Consider the following 19,628-nt stretch of genomic DNA (forward strand, 5'->3'; position numbering starts at 1 on the left):
ATACTTCCTGCACCTATGTATTAGCTTTTATAGCATTTGCTTTTATAAGTTGCTCCAGATGCACCCCAACAGTATGATAAGTCTTGGTTCTCAGTATTTCTTGGTTCTCAGTAAGACTCTATGCCACATTCAGATAACCTGGAAGCTGGTCCTGAATCTTAATTCACAGCCTGTAATTTACCTAATTGTCCCTGTCACAGAGGGGTCCACTTCCTGATAGCAAGGACTTAAAAACTAAACCCAGAAGAGGGTATCATGAATGCTTCTTTTCACTGCCTGAGAGACAGTCTTCTCCTGACTACCTTTGCATCAAGATACAGAACTTTCTTCAGCTCCTGGATGCCGCCATGCTTCCTGCCATGATGATAATGGACTGAACCTCAGCATCTGTAAGGCAGCCCCACCCAATTAAATGTTGTCATTGATAAGAGGTTCCTTGGTCATGGTGGCTCCTCATAGCAGTAAAACCCTAAGACGGCAGGTCTCTGTAAGTTTTTGAGGCTATCCTGGTCTACAGAGCAAGTTTCAGGCCAGCTTGGTCTACATGCCAGACCAGGCAGGGCTGTATAGTGAGATTTATCCTATGAGGCTTCACATGGACTTATGATTTCTTGTTTTTCTCGGGTCCTTTTTTAAAAATGTCATAGATGAGGTACCTTGAACAATAGAATCTTTTCTCACCTCTCTGGAAGCTGAAAGTCTAATGTGGTCTTGGTTTATTTATAAATGGCTACATTCTTGCCATAATCTTATCTGGCTACATTCTTGCCATAATCTTATCTGGCTACATTCTTGCCCTAATCTTATATGGCTGCATTCTTGCTATAATCTTGTATGGCCCTTCTTCTTGGGGGGAGGTGCACTCCTGGTGTTCCTTGCTTCTCTTAAAAGGATACTAAGCCTAGTGGATTAAGCCATTTTATGCATTTTATGACTAACTGAAGCTGGGTAATGTGACGAGCAAGATAAAAAATGTTTATCTTACCCTTCTGGAGATTCAAGAGCATGGCGCCTTGGTTCTGCCAAGGGTTTCTCGGCTGACAGCATCTGGGTGATGGCAGCTGTGAGACTTTCAAGCAGTGCCCATGAAAGAGGCAATGCCACACATCCTTGGGACAACTTGTTTTTAATAGAAACTGGCCCGGTCCTAATGCGTGCAGGAATCCTTTCCACGGGTAGTCCCATATCCTGACTGCCTTCCACGGACGCCCACTTTTCAAAGTTTCTGCACCTCAGCACTCTGTAACTAAAAATGAAGCTCCCAGCATGAACTGGAACATAAACCACCCTGGTGCTACCCCCTCCCACCCCCAGAGCCTTTACGCAACCCTTTCGTCTCCTTAACGGTGTCTCCCAAACACAGTTAACGCAGGGGACTAGGAGAGCGAGGGATTTTTATAAACTCCGAGTGGGATCAGATGCAGTCCAGAATATAGGTTCTATCAGGTTCAAACGGCCTACGCTCACCGGTCACAGTTAGTCTTGATCGTCAAGCTTATCAACTGAGGAGCACAGAAAAGATTAGAAAAGCAAATGTCTGGGTCTAACTAGGGGGAAGAAGACCTATCTGCAGTGTGAGCCACACTGTCTATAAATTAAAGGTTCAAGTGGAATAAGAAACAGAAAAGGAAGAGCCCATTTGTACTGGCTGGTTTTGTGTCAACATTGACACGGGCTGGAGTTATCACAGAGAAAAGAGCCTCCCTTGAGGAAATGCCTCCATGAGATCCAGCTGTAAGGCATTTTCTCAACTAGTGATCAAGGGGGGAGGGCCCCGCCCATTGTGGGTGGTGCCATCCCTGGGCTGGTAGAGTTCTATAAGAAAGCAGGCTGAGCAAGCCAGGGGAAGCAAGCCAGTGAGTGACATCCCTCCATGGCCTCTGCATCAGCTCCTGCTTCCTGACCTGCTTGAGTTCCAGTCCTGACTTCCTCTGGTGATGAACAGCGATATGGAAGTGTAAGCTGAATAAACCCTTTCCTCCCCAACTTGCTTCTTGGTCCTGATGCTTTGTGCAGGAATAGAAACCCTGACTAAGGCACCATTCACTCAGACTCACACTCCTACCCTCTGTAGAAGATACCTACACCCCACACCTCTGCCCTGTCATGATGGCTGAACTCTGAGACTGATAGCCAAAATGAATAATATCTCCCTTATATCATATTCTCTGGCCAGCCCACTACTTCCTCCTCATCTTTGCGCTAACCTTATTCTGAACTCCGCCATGCTTATGGGACAGCTGTGTTACCAACATTGCCGTGCATAAAACAGCAGTGAGGTAGCTTCTGGGGGCATTTTGGGGATAAATACAGGAGTCCAGATGGAGGGAAAAGCCAGGCGAAGAAGGGAAAATGCCCCCTATGCAGCAGTGAAGCTGTAATTGCCAACCTGCTCCCTGGGGATGCTAATTAGAGGAAGAAGATGAAGGGAAGCCGAAGCCTGGAAAGACAGACCCTGAGAAAGGAGCTGTATTTGTGTCTATGAGAAATGTCTTCGTTTGCCGCAAAGCTGGAGCCGAGCCGGAGCAGGCTCTGCCTTTTCTGAAGTGAACTATAGGTCTTGGTTGTTACCTTCTGTTTTGCTTGGAGATGCTACATCCTCCTATATCATCCTTTGCAGGGCTCTAAATTGGGCAAAGGCTTACGGTACCCATCAAGAAGCCCCCACATCTTCCTGGAGAGGGGCTGGGTCACTCCCAGGATTGGTTTAACATGCTTTAGTTTTGTCTGGAGCTTTGAGGAAAACCTGAACAATCATCTGACTTTTTTCCAGTGCACAAGAAAACTGCAAAGAAAAGGAGATGAAATAGTCCCTGTGGCTGTTACAACGCCGAATGCCCATTGGTGAAGGGCCTGTTATGTGCCAAACTCTCCACCCCGGGGGTCAGGGGTGGGGGGTGCAGACTGACTTGTGCATTTAGGGATTTCTGGAAGGCAGATGAGGTAGACGGTAAACAGCTGCTCTTTGTAAAGGGCCCTGGACTCTGGGGCCGCCTGTGGAACAGGCTGAATATTGTGACACTGTGGCTGGAAAGTCTTCCTTTTTGAAAGGAGGTCAGGAGCCCTCAGTGTTTTTCTGATGCTTCAACTTTTTCATACTAGAAATTATGTTTTAAAAACGAGAAAAGGAAATCGTGGTTCAGGTAAAATACAACTGTGGGCTCCACCCGTTAGTCCATTCTTAATCTTTAGAATATGATTAATCCTTAAAATCTATAGGGGCCTGGTCCAGATCTGCCTGGGTACCAAAGTGCACAAATGCTCAAGTCCCTTCAAGTCTTGTCATGTCTGCATAGAGCCTAATTCCAGCCCTCTACAAAGAACAATCATCTCTGGCTTGCTTGTGGTGCCTGATACAGTGTAAACACCACGTAAGTATTAAATAGCTACTGGCCTGTGCCAGATTGTTTAGGGAACAATCACACACACACACACACACACACACACACCTTGTAGATTGTCCTGCAACCATTTGTACTTTGATGTTAGTTCCACTTCTCCAAGAAGGGCTGCCTAGTCAAGGACTCAGGTGACGTCATTAGCACCTTCTTCCCATTTTAATTTGTAAAATAAAAGGGATTGGGCAAAGGAAGGGAAGATCAGAGAGAGGGTCAAGGGAGAAGGGATAGAGAAGGGCAGAGGAGGATCAAGATGGAGCTCGGGAAGGATGAGCTGGGTCCAGATGGACTTAATCAGTGTTAGGTAACTATGAACATTTTAAGGATTTTATGGGTCTTTTATATCATATGGAAGGGCAGTCTGTATCTTTGTCCATTGGATGTAAGCTTATTGTATAGAGGGTTTGTGGATTGAGAATTGAATATATAACCTGTATGAAAAGCTATCGGGCCTTAAAGTCATGTTTATGTTGGGCGTTGGGGTAAAGAAACATGCTGAAGCAGTAATTTCACCCGGGACAGAAACAGTAGGGCAGGTGGAATGAACTGCCAGAGACGGGAACTGTGCAGAGAGTATGGCTTGTGGACTGAGTGACAGAGCCCAAGTGTCCGGTGTCTACAGAGTGAGACCTCGGGACCAATAAAGAAATAAGCTATCCATTTTTTTAAATATTTACTGCAACACAAACACACAAGTTCAGTACAGGCACATTTTTGTTAGTTTTTTTTTTTTTTTTTTTTCAATTTCTAGTTGGTTAAATCTGTTCATGTGAAACCCACAGACAGAACCTGACCCAGTTTACCAGGACTATTAACTCTGGAACTAACTCTGGCCTAATGTCCCACCTTACACAGCCCAATTTGTTTCTCTGTGTTTTGTAACAGGCCAGAGTGTTTAACTGGGTTTTTATAGAGTTCCACAACAAGTAGGATAGGGAGAGAGAGAGGAAGAGACATAGAGACAGAGACACACACAGAGAGAGAGAAAGAGAGAGAGCGCTATGTAAGGAGTGGTGTTATAGGGAAAGTTGGGCTAATAATTATGTGGGATAAGAAACCCCATAATAGGCTGTCTTTGTTAGGGTTCCCATTGCTGTGAAGAAACCATGACCAAGGCAACTCTTGGGGCTGACTTACAGGTTCAGAGGTTCAGTCCATCATCATCATGGTGGGAAGCATGGCATTGTGGAAGCAGACATGGTACTGAAGGAGCAGAGAGTTCTACATCTCGAGCCACAGGCAGCAGAAGGAGACTGGATTCCCCAAGCAGCCAGGAGGAGGCTCTCTGTTCTCACTAAGTGGAGCTTGAGCATAGAGATCTCAAAGCCCACCCTACAGTGACACACTTCCTCCAACAAAGCCACATCCCCTAATAGTGCTACTCCTCATGGGCCAAGCATTCAAACTTATGAGTCTATGGGGTCCAAATCTATGCAAACCACTACATGGGCTTTCTTCAGAATGGGGGAGGGGATGGCTGATAAGGTTTTACCCAAGTCCTAAGGCATCAGAACCGATAAGAATGTGGAAGCTGCTGGTACGGGTCCTGAAGGATCACAAACTTGTAGTGCAGGTAGCCAAGAGCAGTAGAGAATGTGTTTCCCTGCTTCCAAAGACAGGCTCCCATCTGCTTTTGTGTGGAGCCAGCCTTATGGCTGGTTACAGGGTGTCCACACTGAGTGGGGGGAGGGGATCCTTCTTTCTCAGTCCATGTAGTCAAGTGGCAAGGTTCTCTATTAACATCCTCAACCACATACTGAGGAACAACAATTTACCTGCTCCCTGGGTGTTCCAAAGGGAGCGGCAAGCCTGGACTATGTCTCTGCCCCCCATGGTATTTGTGACCCCTTGGCCCAGGCATGAACATCTGCCAAGGAAACACCAGGTCTTTAAATGAACTAAAGCTGAAGCAATACTGAGGTCAAAAACAGCATGACTGAGGTTCTTGACGCCTCTGTGCAGTCTCTTTAAGGGTCATCCAACCGCTCCTGAGGTTCAGAGCCCCCTGAACCTTCTCATTAGCTCTTCCAGTCTAGCATACCTGTTCTCTTGAGACACTGAGCCTTGTCAGGGACTCTCCTTCTGCTGTACCCGCCGCCTGATTTCTATGCCTGGACAACATCTACTCATTCTTAGAACACTGTTTAAGGAACGTCTTAATCACCCACCAGACAAACCTAATTGAATGTTCAGCTAAGGAATCAATGACCTTTACTTAAGGCTGTCACTTCTCAAGCCTCTACCCCCTGCCCTGGTAGATCTTGAGTTGCTTGAGGGAAGAGACTCAACTCTGAGCAGATGATCCAGTGTGCACATGTCCTCACAGCCATGAGGATCAGCCGACACCCTCATCATGAATGGGAGTACCCTACTCACAGTTCAGAGCACAACTGTGACGCTGCTGTTTCTCCTCAGCATGTTAACAGAGCTAAGTATCCTCTCTGCACATCTCTGCATAGATACAGGTTGCTATGAATATCTTGTAAGGGATGGTTCTGTACAGGAGGATTTGTCTTGTCTAGGTGGCCGAATTATATCATCTCATTTGGCTCTGCGTTTATGGTGTGGACGTTTTTGTGGAGAGTAAATTTTACTGAGAATATCTAAGATAAAGCCATTGTTAAATTACAAGTTTCTGGAGTTTTAAATTTGTCGGGCTGGTTGGAGTGTGGGCAGAGTTCTCGGCTAGCAGAGAGGCAGCCGGGAGAGATGAATTCAAAGATGAATTAATGATAGTTTCATATGGCCCGCCGGTGCTGGAGCTGATGCCAGGGAACAGCATGGTAAGGTGGAATGGATCGCAGACCGCCTGGATCTGAGAGGACTTGGAGGCAGCATGGAGTCACCGAGATAAATTAATGTTAGTTCTATACAGCACTCCAGTGCCAGAACTAACATAGGAGCAATCGTCCTGGTCAGAGAGTACAAGGGACCAGTGTGGAGGAGTGACATGCTGGAACCTGTCACCTCCTCTCTAATATATACCACAACAGCCTTGAAGAAGTCCAGTAGTAAAGATTTGCAAGTGAAGGATGGACTTTATGTTTTTAAATCTTTTTAGGACTACAGGTTACAAAGGAAACAGATCGCTACCCAGAATCTAATGAATACATTTGTCTGTGCATAAAACTTTATCAAAGTCATTCATTTTACAAATTCACCCCACCCACCAATGTTTTCGCTATAATGCTCTTAAGGTTGCTTATACCTTTACTTCAAATTATATTATATGGTATTCTCAAGATAAACTTTACCAAATTCTTGACTTCTAAGAATGGCACCTTCAAAACAGGCAATTTCCACTCAAGTCACTGGTGGCATTATTCTATATTCTTTTACCACTTAAAAAAAATATTCAAAATGTTCATTTTTTGCCTTTCCCAGAAAAGGTGGTTACATTTTCCCCTACCAAATAACTATAAATGGATAGCAAAAAGAAAAGGACTGAAGGCACCCAGCAAAATAGATGGATTAATCAATTAAAATGTTTGGCTCATGGCAATCAAAAAGAATGGCAACTAGGGTGAGTTACTAGGTGTTTGTATATAGGTAGAATGAGGCCACGCCCAGACAACTGAATGGGAACCACTAAGGACTGTCCTTTACCTTCACAAAAGGAAATGCAGTCGTACCCAGATCCTGTTAGAACAGGCTCATCCAAAGCACTCCCAAGAATCTTATGGCTTAGTGACAGGACATTGCCTTGTGGGAACTTTCTGAAGAGTCTAAGCTGTGTCCTGGGGTAGAACGTTTGTATGAGCAGTTTCTGCTTGTTCTACCCGGAAAGATGCAAATGACCAAGAAGTTTCTAGAAAAAAAAGGCTCAACTTCCTTCTTCCTACCTTCGCCACGTGTAGTTCTCAAACTTAAGTTTGCTCCCGGTGGCTTTACGAAGGATGAAACCCAAAAGTCAAACCACATCTGAGGTTAATATAAGAAAATGCTCACATATAACCAACGCCAGGATTCATGTTATGCGTTCAGTCATCTACAGGGTTTTCACTGAGGACCAGGGCTCTGGACACACTACGTTACACACAAATCATTGTCTTTTGAGACTTTGGATACTTTTAACAGAATCTTCTTGTAAAAAATTATTTTTAACCAAATCATATCTTGAAAACTGCTTATATAGAAAACCAGGGAATAAAGTGAACTGCTTGTTGGAGAAGGTCTTACGTCACATTATCCCAGTAGAAAATACAGGAGGTGGAAGGTAACAGAAAACCAGCTCAACATCAGATTCAATGCTACGGCTCCTGAAGCTCCTTACACATGGCTTCAGAAACCAAACCCAACGTTCCCAGTAACCATAACAACAGTTAAAACAAAAACTGCCATGAAAGCCCTTCTATCATGTTTGATACAGGCAGGCAGGAAGATGTAAGAACTAGGACACGTGAGACATGACATTTTATCTACAACTCCTGTTGGCTTTACTGAGGATGTCAGTTTCAAACTTCAGTCACCTTCTTCGGCTTCAGACTCAGATTCCTCCTCAGCAGTTTTGAGCCATTCTACAGACTTCTTCATTTGCTCTAGAAAGACCCTTTGTACCATGTACGTCAGAATGGGCTCCTCGGGACTTCAGCTTTATTAAAAAGCACCGCTATTTTCTGGAAGACTTTCACGAAGTGAGTGTTGTCATGGCAACACTCCTGCATCTTCAGTAACAGTCCGCTCAGACTGACCTTGAGTAGTGAAGGCAGCAAGTAGAGGGCTGTATTGCTTCAAGCGCTTGACGGCTTGTTCTGCTACAAGCTCCTCTTTTGTTTCACCCAACAGCGCTCATCACACTTGACCAGACTATCCCAATGACCTGGTTCTGGGACGTTATTTTTTTTCCATCACCTCCTTGACATATAAATCATGTCTTTGAATGGGTCGCCGCAGGACACCTGCTCCTGAATCTCCTTCTGGAGTTCCTTCCGAGTCCCAGTGGTCTGTTGGTTACGGACATACTCCGGAAGCTCTATCAAGTCTGCCTCAGTGAAATGCTTCGTGAAGCGCTCAATGCTTTGTTTATTGGCAGGGAACAGCTCCGTCCGTCTGCTGTCCACGCTGACTTTCCGAGGACTCGCAGCAACCGCATTGATATCTTTTTCCTTTATCCATGATGTATAGAGCTTTACAGCAGCAGCTGCTGAGACCCCTTCTTTAACCAAATTCTCATTATAAAGGCTGTTAAGAATGGATGTATTAAAGATCCCATTAGCCAGAAGGACCTCAATCAACATGGCGAGCTTGTTCCTCTCCGACTCTGAAAATCTCTTCGGGAAGAGCAGTAACTTTTTAAACTTCATCTTCAAAACCTTTCTCCAGGTATTTGTAGCGCCTGGTTAACTTGTTAAAAACCTGAGCGAACGCTTGCATGGTCTCTAAGGATTTCTTGTGCTGCAAACGCACAGACATCAGACATCTGTGTACCACCTGGGCCAGCATCCCGCCAGCCACCGGAACGTCAAAGAGTGTTTCTGCATAGCAGCGGAAGTCAAGTTTTGCTCCAGAAGCATCAGAAACTTAGCTACTACTTCCAAATCAGGACCTGTTTCAGTTAAGCCTTGAATAATACAGTCTTGAAACTGAGTGGGGTCAAACCTCTCCTTTTCATCTCTTCTTCTGGTTTTAAAACGCTGGCCTGACAAGTTGGTTTTTGTTGCTCTTGATTGTTCATAAAAGACACCCAGATTTAAGAGGAAGAGAAAAGAGCCAGAGATCCCCGAGCTGGTGGCAACTGTGGCTCTGTCTCTCTGCAACCAGAACTAACGCTGTTTCTTTTTTTCTTTTTTTCTTTTTTCTTTTTTTTTTAAGAATTTATTTATTTATTTATTTATTTTATGTGAGTACACTGTAGCTCACTGTAGCTGTCTTCAGACACACCAGAAGAGGGCATCAGATCTCATTACAGATGGTTGTGAGCCACCATGTGGTTGCTGGGATTTGAACTCAGAACCTTTGGAAGAGCAGTCAGTGCTCTTAACCACTGAGCCATCCCTCCAGCCCATTTCTTTTTTTATATATTTATTTTTTGTTTTGTTTGTAGAGGTTCAAGGGCAGCGGGTGGATACAAAGAACAGGGAGGTGAGTAGGATTGACTCTACATAATGTGAAATTCACAGAGAACCAGTAAAAGGTTCCATAAAAAGTGTGTGTGTATGTGTGCGTGTGTGTGTCTGTGTGTGTGTCTGTGTGTCTGTGTGTGTGCCTGTGCGTGTGTGTGTGTGTGTGTGTGTGTGTGTGTGTGTGTGTGTGGTGTTTTGCCTATGTGCATATCTCTGCATTCCATGTATACCAGGTTCCTGGGAGGCCAGAAGAGGGCATGAGATGCCCTGGAACTAGAGTTACAGTTATAAACAGAAATGTGGGAGCCTTTTCAAGAGTAGCCAACATTCTTGGCTGCTAAGCCACCTCTCCATCCATATTCTAGGTAATTTTTAACTTCATAGGACATTTTACAATAGTCTTTTTCATTTTCTGGTTTCTGGAAACTATGGACGTGTCAGGTGCTAAATAAAATCAGAAAGTGTATTTCCAGGTCTCTTGTAAACTGCTACTGTACCCGTTTGTTTTCTCAAAACTGAGTGAATGGGAATTGAGCCCTCAGGGTTAGGCTGGTTAATAAAAAGGTTCCTCAATTAAAATTGACAGAGAGATCCAAACAAACAGGTACCCAACCACAGGACAGAAACACAAGATAAAAGACAAAAAGAGGAACAAGCAAGTCAGCAGAACTCCTCCAAGCAGCACAGCTCTCTCTCTATTGAACCCAAAGACATGGAAATAGGTAAAATACAAGATTTCCAAAATCCATGAGTGAATGCGATCAGTGGCCTCATAGGTGCCACAAGATGATTAACTCGATTTAATTTGGCAACATAGATGGGAGCTCACCATGATGAAGGAGACAATCAGAAATAAGGATAAAGAAGTCAGCTCACACTGTAGCACTAGCTAACCCAGGACTTGAACCAGAGGACCCAGGTTCAAGTCCCAGGGCCCACGTAACAGATCACAACTGTATGTAGCTCCAATTCCAAAGGACTCAATGCCTTCTAGCTTCTGCGGGGACCAGGCACACACACGGTACACAGACACACATGTAAAAAAAAAAAAACCTATATACATAAAAATAAGTCAATACAATTTTAAAAGGAGGAAGTCAGCACTTGGAAGAAAACTTCAGAAAAGAATAAGAGTGAAAAAAATAGAAATGAACATCTTGGTGAACATAAGAACAGTCTCAGCCAAACTCGGAAAGGAAGGAGCATCAGGGACACACAGGGCCGGGGATGACAGCTCTCAAGCATCAATAAAGGAGAAAATAGCAAATGGAACTCTGGGATATGATCAAATGCCCGGGCTAAATAAGAACTAAAGGCATAAAACATTAAATTAAAAATATTTTTTAAACTAAAGGCATATAGTATCTATTTAGTAAAACTGCACTAGAAATTTTCTCAAATCTAGAGAAACAAGCAGAAATAGAAGAGGTATTTTAGGGGCTGGAGCGATGGCTCAGAGGTTAAGAACACTGATTGCTCTTTCCAGAGGTCCTGAGTTCAAATCCCAGCAACCACATGGTGGCTCACAACCACCTCTAATGGGATCTGAAGCCCTTTTCTGATGTGTCTGAAGACAGCCACAGTGTACTCACATACATGAAATAAGTAAATCTTTTAAGAAGGAGAAGGAGAAAAAGGAGGAGGAGAAGAACAAGAGAAAGAAGAAGAAGAAGAAGAAGAAGAAGAAGAAGAAGAAGAAGAAGAAGAAGAAGAAGAAGAAGAAGAAGAAGGAAAGGCATTTAGAACACCAAATAGACATGACCAAAGAAGACCATCTCTACAACATGCTACGATCAAGATTTCAAAAATACTAAACAAAGAAACAATGTTAAAAACTGTAAAAAGAAAACCCACCAATTCCCATAGACAGGCTAACACATCAGTGACAATACATGTCACAAGCAGTCTGTGACATGACACACAGCCTTCAGTCATCTGACTGAAAAGTCTCAGTTGAGGAAATTACTACATTAGATTGGCCTGTGGGTGTGTCTGGGAAGACTGCCTTGAATGTTGATTGATATAGACGAGCCCAACTCACTGTGGGAGGGTCCATCCCAAGACAGGTAAGCCTGGGTGTGTACGGAAGCTAGCCAAGCTGGGCATGGTGCCACATGTCTCTGAACCCAGCACTAGAGAGGCAGAGGCAGACTGCTTTGGGGAGTTTGGGGATAGCCTGATCTATATAGGCGGTTCCAGAACAGCCAGGACTAAGTAGAGAGACCCTGTCTGAAAGAGAGAGAGAAACAGAGAGACAGAAAAGGGAGAGAGAGAGAGAGAGAGAGAGAGAGAGAGAGAGAGAGAGAGAACCTAATGACCCTGTGAGTAAGCCAGGGAGCAACTTTCCTCCAGTGGTTCCTGCCTTCAGTTCCTGTCTTTAGCTACAGCCCTGACTTTCCTCAGTGATGGACTGTGGACTATGTCCTGGAAATATAAGATAAGATGAACCCTCTCCTCCCCTAAGCCTCATGGTGTTTGTCACCAAGATAAAAAGAAAAGGAAAGTTACCAGAGGGAAAGCCGTTATCACAGTAATTGAAAACAGGTCCGTTGTGGGCATCAGTCTTTAAGGTTTTTTTATTTACTTTATTTCATCAAAAAAGTGTTTTGAATAAATGTATATATATATATGCCACATGCATACCTGGTGCCCCAGGAGCCCCAGAAGCACTGGATCCCCTGGAACTGGAGTTAAAGATAGCTATGAGCCATTATGGGGATTTTGAGAACTGAACCTGGGTCTTCTGCCAGAGCAGCCAGTACTCTAACCACTGAACCATCTCTCCGGCCCCTCAGTCTCTAATCTTCATTTCTTGCCATGCCACTATGACTGATTCCATGTTTTGAATGTTTGCCCTGATCTTTTGGGACATAACCGAGGTGTTTGGTTCCAAACAGTTGCCTCTTGGGATTTTTAATGAGACACTTCTGAAATCGAAAGATCTAACCTCCTGTCTTGTGCCCTCTCTTCCCATCCCCCAGTTTCAAGGAACCATAGGTGGTGCTTCTCGTATGCTTTCTTCTTCCTCCCAGGTGGGTTCTCACTGCCCTTGCGCAGAAATAACACGCAGGTGCAGACCCAGAGAATGAAGATTAATAAGAAAGACAACTTTTCTGGACTAGCTCCCTCTCTGGGTCTGCAAGTGTAGCTGTATTTTAGGCTTACAGGTGACCTAAAGTGTCTGATTCTATTTCTGCTGATACTGTCCCAGATGCTCCTTGGCAATGCTCTATGAAAAAGCTAGTGATCAAGGAAGACTCTGCCATCCAAACCAGCAGAATACCCACTCCTCAAATGCTAGTCTGTCTCTGCATTCCCTGCATAAAATCTTATACACCCACAAGCATGCACATCGAAGACACCGGGAGCTTTTTTGTACGATGCTTTCTTGTGGTCACCTGTTCTGGGGCTTTCGGATATCACCCCTAGTTTGGTGAGGTACTGGAAAGCTTACAGGACAAGACAATTCAGGTCTCCTCACAGGCTAGGAGATACTGAAATACTTAGTGCATAAAGTGGCCAGTGCAGAAAATATATGGCTGCCTTCTGTATTTCTCTCTAAGAAAACACAGAAGCCCAAACTCCTAGCAGCAGATGAAGATTATCGGCAGGAACTCATGGTGTCCCGTGCCTTCTGTCTAAAACTGTGACGCAGGGAACCATGTAGATGGCAGATGGGCAGAGTCAAAGATATGAGGGTCTAGGAACTACCTGAGGGCCTAGGATTTACAGGAACTTTGATCCTGTGACTTTGCTTTTAAGATATGCAGAGGTGAACTACCCCGGGTGCAATCACATCTGTAAATCTCTTCTATGTGGCTCACCATTGGCTGGCATGACTAGCCACGCCCTCCAATCGATAGTCTGCTCTAAAGAGTCTCAAAGTAGAACAATCCAGTCGATTCTGGGTTTTCTCTCCCAGGTCAAGGGTTCCCTTGCTTCCCTGCCAGTGTCTGTGTTCTGAAGTAGCATCGTGTCATAAGGACTATTAGTTTCTGGGGTTTTCTAGGTCCAGCTGACTTCCCACTACTCCAAAGGGCCCGTGGCCATTGTGGCGTTGAGTAATCAACTTAGAAGAAATGGTTGATTTGGCTCACAGCTTTACAGGATTTTATCTGTGGCTGGTTGGCCCAGTCTATGAAGAGGCAATGTGTTCTGTCAGGGGACATGTGATACAGCAAAGTCATTTACCTAATTGCTTGGACACAAACACACACACACACACACTTACACTAATACTCACATATACACATGCACACACGTATGCTACAGAAGATGAACAAGTTTCGTCCCACAACCCTCTGCGACCCTCAGCGACCTAACAACCTTACATTCAGCCATGTCTGTCCAAACGAGTTCCCCTCCCAATGTTGCCACTGGCTCAAATCAAGTTTAGTGAGTATCTACAGGCTTTTGGAGGGCACGTCAGGTCCAACTTGCAGCATCGTGAGTGTCAAGGGTATCCTCACTGCCCAACCACATCCTCACCATGCCTAACCTGTTTCCTGGTCCAGTCTCACAATTAAGAGGAAAGTTTCTCTTCCCCCGCCTGCCCCTGTAATTAATTCACATGCCCTGGGGTCTGTTCCAGCTCCTCTTTAACTGGGGGAGATGGGGCGGCAGGTGCAGCTATATCTAAAAGATCACTGGTATCTTTGTCCCTGCCTGTCTTTCATCTGTATGACTCTCTGGTCACCTTTCAGACAGAAGGCGACAGAGTGCCAAGATGGACACATGCTCTCCACGACGCGATGCTTTGTATCTGTCACGAGGAGCCTGGGGCGTTTGTTTCATTGTTGTGCGTCTTCTCTTGAGACGCTTGCCTCCCACCCCGCCCCGCTTCCTGAATGGATGAAGCGCTTAGGGGGGGAAACATCTGCGAATATATCAACCTCTCTTTCCCCTGTGGTTTTATATGAGGGGGCAGTGAGTGGAGTGGCAAAGCCCACGGCATGTGACATTCCCCGTTGTCTTGCTCGCGCTCCCAGGTTCCTAAGCAGCGGCGCAATCTGCAAGCGAAGCAACGTTTGCCAGAGGGCCGTGCGTGCGCTGTTCAAACCTGGCACCGCAGAGCCGGGGCTGAAAGCGTGAGGAGGAGGGAAGAGAGTGAGTTTTGTATCTTTGCCTGAGGCTATGTTGCCACACCATCTGGAGCCAGGAGGAGCGGGTGGAATAAATGTAAGGTCGACGTACAGAGCGGAAATGCATGAAATTGCCAGGGTGCTCATTCATCATCCTGCAAATCTGTCTTTACAAAAGTGAAAGAAAAATCAAGCCCGTTTGAACAATATGGAGGCTGAGTAGCTCTTCCAAGAATAGCTAATGAAAGGAAGGGGGGGGAGGGGAAGGCGGAGCCCTACAGAAGATATGCAAATGTGTAAAATTGGCAGATTCCGTTGACACTTTAGGGTGATTAGTATGCTGATTGGTGTGCTTTGGAAAGCACTAAGGGATCATATTGTTTTATGGAGAGAAAAAAAAAATTAACGACAGTGAATAAAGAACCCAGCACCTCATAACGGGGAGGCTCTGGTGTGTAGTCAGCTGGGCCCTGGTGAATGAAGAGTCCTAATCGGATGCAGTCTACACCACAGAGCATCCTAGAAACACTCCGGCTATCCGTTTACCCATTCATTCTCCAGCTCACAAAGGGCTGGTAGCATCTACCTTTTGCCTAGCACGGTGCAAGATGCTCGGACACAAAAGGACTCGGGTGCCTTCTCTGACTTTGAAGAGCTCAGGTTATGCTTCCATAGAGGATGTCTGTTGCATCCCACAGAATAACCACCTCCATGTGAGTGTGGCCACGGGGTGTAGACGCCCAGACAAAGGGAGAGTTCACTTTGAGACAGTGGACCGAATTCGGCGGTTATGGGTGGGGCCTTGGAGAACATTCACAGAGGTTGACATTCAAAAGAGCGGACTTTGATGGACGCACAGGAATTGCATGTGGAGACTCAGGCTGAGGTCATTTGAGTCCTAAGTATCGGAATGCCAAGAGGTACAAATTCAGAAAAGGAGCTAACTTTTCCTGGGCTGGGTGGCCAAGGTGCTGCCTGAGTCACTTTTCTGAGAATGCCCCCTGAGAGCAGCTGAGTGTGGGACCCTTTGGTAGGTGGGCAAGTTTTTGCAGCCTGCTGGATATCTGGGCTCCTTTGACGATAACGGTGACCATTCTATCATTACACAGCTCCCAGAATTCTGGAGGCCAGTTGAAAGTGTGAGCCTATGGCAACCGGCCCATGGGTGTGTGCACATCGCTTCTGCACAACACATCTGGAGCATGCAGAGTCGGCACTGAAGCAAAGCCAGACCAGGAGGGGCTTTCAGTAGTTTCTCTTCTTAGGTGGAGGCATCAGGCGCCTCTGGGACAGTAGGAATAAAGGCAGGAGAAGTCCATGGGGCCCTTGAAGTTCATAGGAAGGTCTCAGGCATGCAACCCCTACAAATTACCATGTTCCATGTTATTGCCCCAGAGGGGGAATCCGAGGCCCCCAGTGTCCCAGCATCTTAGTCTCTGGGGATCCAGTAAGAGGTCACCCCACCACACAGACACGCTTAAAGCCAAAACCTAGTCTATTGCAGGCCAGCAGAGCTACAGAGACCAAAAGGCAAGGTTGGTTAGTACACATAGGACATTTCCTGGAACTATGGACTAAGTGTGGATTTGCTCTCTGGTCCCATTTCGGCAGGTGTTGGGGGCCTATGTGTTAAATCCGGTCCAGGGGTTTCTACCCCGACTTTGATCATTTCGGTTCCCAGATGAAAGAAACACTCACAGCCTTTATATTTACAATAGGCCTTAAACAGAGTTGGTCAGATATCTTTACTCAATGCTGTTAGAATTGGCTTTCCTATCAATAACCCTGAGTTATTACATACTGTGTCTCATCTGGGCTGCTCTTAACTCCAATTGGCCAGCCCTCAGGGCCAATTGCACTCCTCCACGGCTCCTGCCTCTGGTTCCTTGCCCTGTTTGGGTTCCTCTCCTGGCTTCCTTCAATGATGAATTAAGCCAAATAAACCCTTGCCTCCCAGGCTTGCTTTTGCTCATAGTGCTTTGTCCCTGCAATAGAAAGCCTAGCTAGCAAAACAACGGTGAGTAGATTCATTCCCCCTAGGAAACACACACACACACACACATACAAAATACACATGAATGCCACAGCCATGGGCTTTGACCAGGTTTACAGTGACACATCTGAGTCCCTCCGATGTAGTGGCAAAAGCAGCTGGTTATCCCTGCAAAAGGGCAGGCCACTTTTGCACCTGTGGGTAATCTTGCCTGGTAACCCACACAGGCTTAGATACCGGAGTCCACAAGCCTCTCCCAAGACTGTCGCTTTCCCCCTAGCCAACTGCAAAGCTCCTCTGTCACTCAGAATGCCAGCCAGCGAGGAAGAAGCTGCCTGCTCCTTTTCTGATTAACTTTCCTATATCTTGCAGCCAGAGCAGGTGAAATCTTCAGCAATGGGGTTGTATCTGGTGGGAACCAAGAAGAATGGCGAGGTCCTGCATTTCTTTGAAGGGTCTCTCTGGCCATCAGCTGTAAGGAGGTGACCCACTCCTGGCCCTGAGACTTTTGTTTAATAATTAAGTATCCCAGAAACAGAGTATCCCAGTAGGTACTGCCGCTCCCTTCAAAGTTTTTTAAAAATTCTCTGCCTTACAGATGGAAAGTTTCCATATAGCTGAGATCTCTAAAAATCAAGACAAATGTTTGAACCTATAGATTGCTTTCCTGTACATTATGCCATAGCTACCCAGAAGTCTCAGTAATATACCCAAGAACATAAACCAGACATTCTGTGAAACCCAAGGGTTCTGCCTACACAAAGCTATCAAAATTCCCTGATGTAAGGCAGAGTGTTCGCGCATAACCTAAATACATCTTCTTGTGCATCTTTAATCATTGCTGGGTGACCTGATATACTTAATAAAATGTGAATAGCTGGGTATGCTGCGTTGTTGGTGGGGTGGTGATGGGAGACATCTGTACATGTTCTTCAGACGTTTCCCATCACTGATGGATCTGTGGCTGTATTCGAGGGTTAGCTGGAACTGTATCAATTGAACAGCACTGATGGGGAGCTGCACCACCCAATTGTCAGGGAAGAGAGGGCAAAAAGGCAGGGTCCAGGATGAAGGTAGGAACCTGGCAAACCTCACAGGGAGAGTCATGAAAGGCTCCTCCTTTCTGAGGTCTTACCCCCTCCCCCCAACACACACACACACACACACACACACACCAGTAAAAAGGACATGGCAACTTTTCTTCTTTGCAGAGACGTATGACGTGACAGGAGGGAACGCACTCAGCCATGGTTTCCAGGAAGGAGAACAGCTCCAAGCCAGCTGAATCCAGGGTGAGGTGTGGAGCAAGCCGGGCCACTGGTGGGGGCTCACCTAGCTGCATTGTCACCTGTGCACCTAGCTCAGGAGAGAGCGTCGAAGGCTCTGGGAACCTTCACAGGCTTAGCCAACAGAGAACAATCTGGAAACAGTGAAATGGTGCAAGCGGTGATGATGGGGGACTGACGGTAGGGTACATAATCAGATCTTCCCAGACTCCTCCCCCCCCTCCGAGGTCAGCAATGGATAAGTCGTGGACCCTAACCATTCTCCAGATGTTGGAAGCCCAGGTGCCCCGCCCCGGCCCCACGAGATTCTCCAAGTTCCCTCTGATACAGGGTTGCTCAGTTCTGCATTTGAGGATTACACTTGACACTGTCAAAAGCAATCACTGCTGAGTGGGAGGCCCAGACTGGGGAGGGCTGTGCAGTGGCCAGTGATGCCTGGCTCGGTGTGTAGGAGGAAAAAGGAGGAGTGGGGCAGAAAAAGCCATGAGCTAACCCTGCCTGAAAGATGAAAAGCTATTTCTTCGCTTTGTGAGAGGAGGAAGGTAGCCTAGGAAGAGGGGCGCTAAGGCACTAGCGACATACGGGAGCTGACACCAGCCCACCGCGCCCAAGGCGACCGTGCGCGCGCCCCCTGGTGGCTCGGCCGCTCTGTGCACACAGCCCGCAGCTCCTTTGTTCTGCGGCTGCTGCTGTGCTCATCATAACGTATTCCACATTATCCGGGCAGGCAGGACTGGGTGGCTGCTGTGCCTGGAGCGTGTGCTAGAGCCCGTGAACCCGAGTTCCAATTCCACTCGTTATTCGTTGGCTCCAAGATCCCCCAAGTGGCCTCAGTTTCGGTTTCAGCAAGACTACAATGGGGATGAAGAGCACGGGCTTGTGAAGCAGGCAGGGAAATTGTGTTAGGAGAAGCTGGCAGGAACCACCACCGCACTCCACCCAATCACCGGACCATTTGTGAGCCGGAGGGTAGCATTTCCCGGGGTATCCGCGGATGGGCGACACAGGATCCGACCCACCCACTGCCAGTTCCTTCTCCTGCCTCTGGCTCCTCTGCCTCCTTCCTCCTTGCCTCGGAAGTCAACCTAGTGGACAAAGAACACAATTTGTCGTTTGAGGACGTTCCTGGGACCTCACTAAACCTCCAAACACCGTTTCTAACAATGCCATACTCTTGAGCAGACGCTGAAAGTGTGGCATCTCTCACCTTTGGCCGGCATCGTCGGAAGTGTGTGGAGGCGGGCTTGCTTTCATCTCTTTCTAGAGACAGTTCCGACACGAATCCGCCCAGAAACCATTCTTTTCTTCTCTAATTCAGTCATTTTAGGTTCTTGTCTGACATGGAAGGGTGGGAAGGGGAAAGGGGAAAAAAGACAGGAAGGAAAAAAGGATAAAAGAGAAGCAAAGAAAAGAAAACTGGTTCTAGCTCCCTCCCTGGGGCTGACGAGCAGAATCCCGCAGGCCCAATGAGCTGGAGGAAACATCTTCTGACCACTGAGGCCAGAAGTCTGGCATCAGGACAGGCAGGCTGGGTCCTTCTGAAGCGCCTCTCAGCTGGCCGATGGAACCATCTCCCTGCTTCCTCGTGTCTGCCCTGCCTCCTGGCACTGTGAGCTAATCTCCTGTCCTCAGGGGGACACCAGTCATGTTAGAGACGCAATCAACTCTTTTTAATTTAGCTGCCTGCTTGAAGGACTTGTCTCTAAATGCAGACACATTTTGAAATGCCAGGATTAAAAACTACAACAGAGTGCATTCTGGTGGGGCATGGCTTAGCCCACACAGGAAGGGGGAAGAGGTAGGAAGGG

The 19,628-nt window shown here is 46.5% G+C and overlaps 1 pseudogene across 1 annotated transcript; it reads right to left on the reverse strand.

Annotated features, from left to right (window-relative positions):
• Positions 1-7,859: 7,859 nt before the first annotated feature.
• On the reverse strand, positions 7,860-9,075 carry LOC308440432 (eIF5-mimic protein 2-like; annotated as a pseudogene). Its single transcript has one exon. The product of its transcript is annotated as an eIF5-mimic protein 2-like (transcript).
• Between the last annotated feature and the right edge of the window lie 10,553 nt (positions 9,076-19,628).

The sequence above is a fragment of the Micromys minutus genome (assembly GCF_963924665.1).
Source record: "Micromys minutus genome assembly, chromosome: 31".
NCBI classification, from domain to species: Eukaryota; Metazoa; Chordata; class Mammalia; order Rodentia; family Muridae; genus Micromys; species Micromys minutus.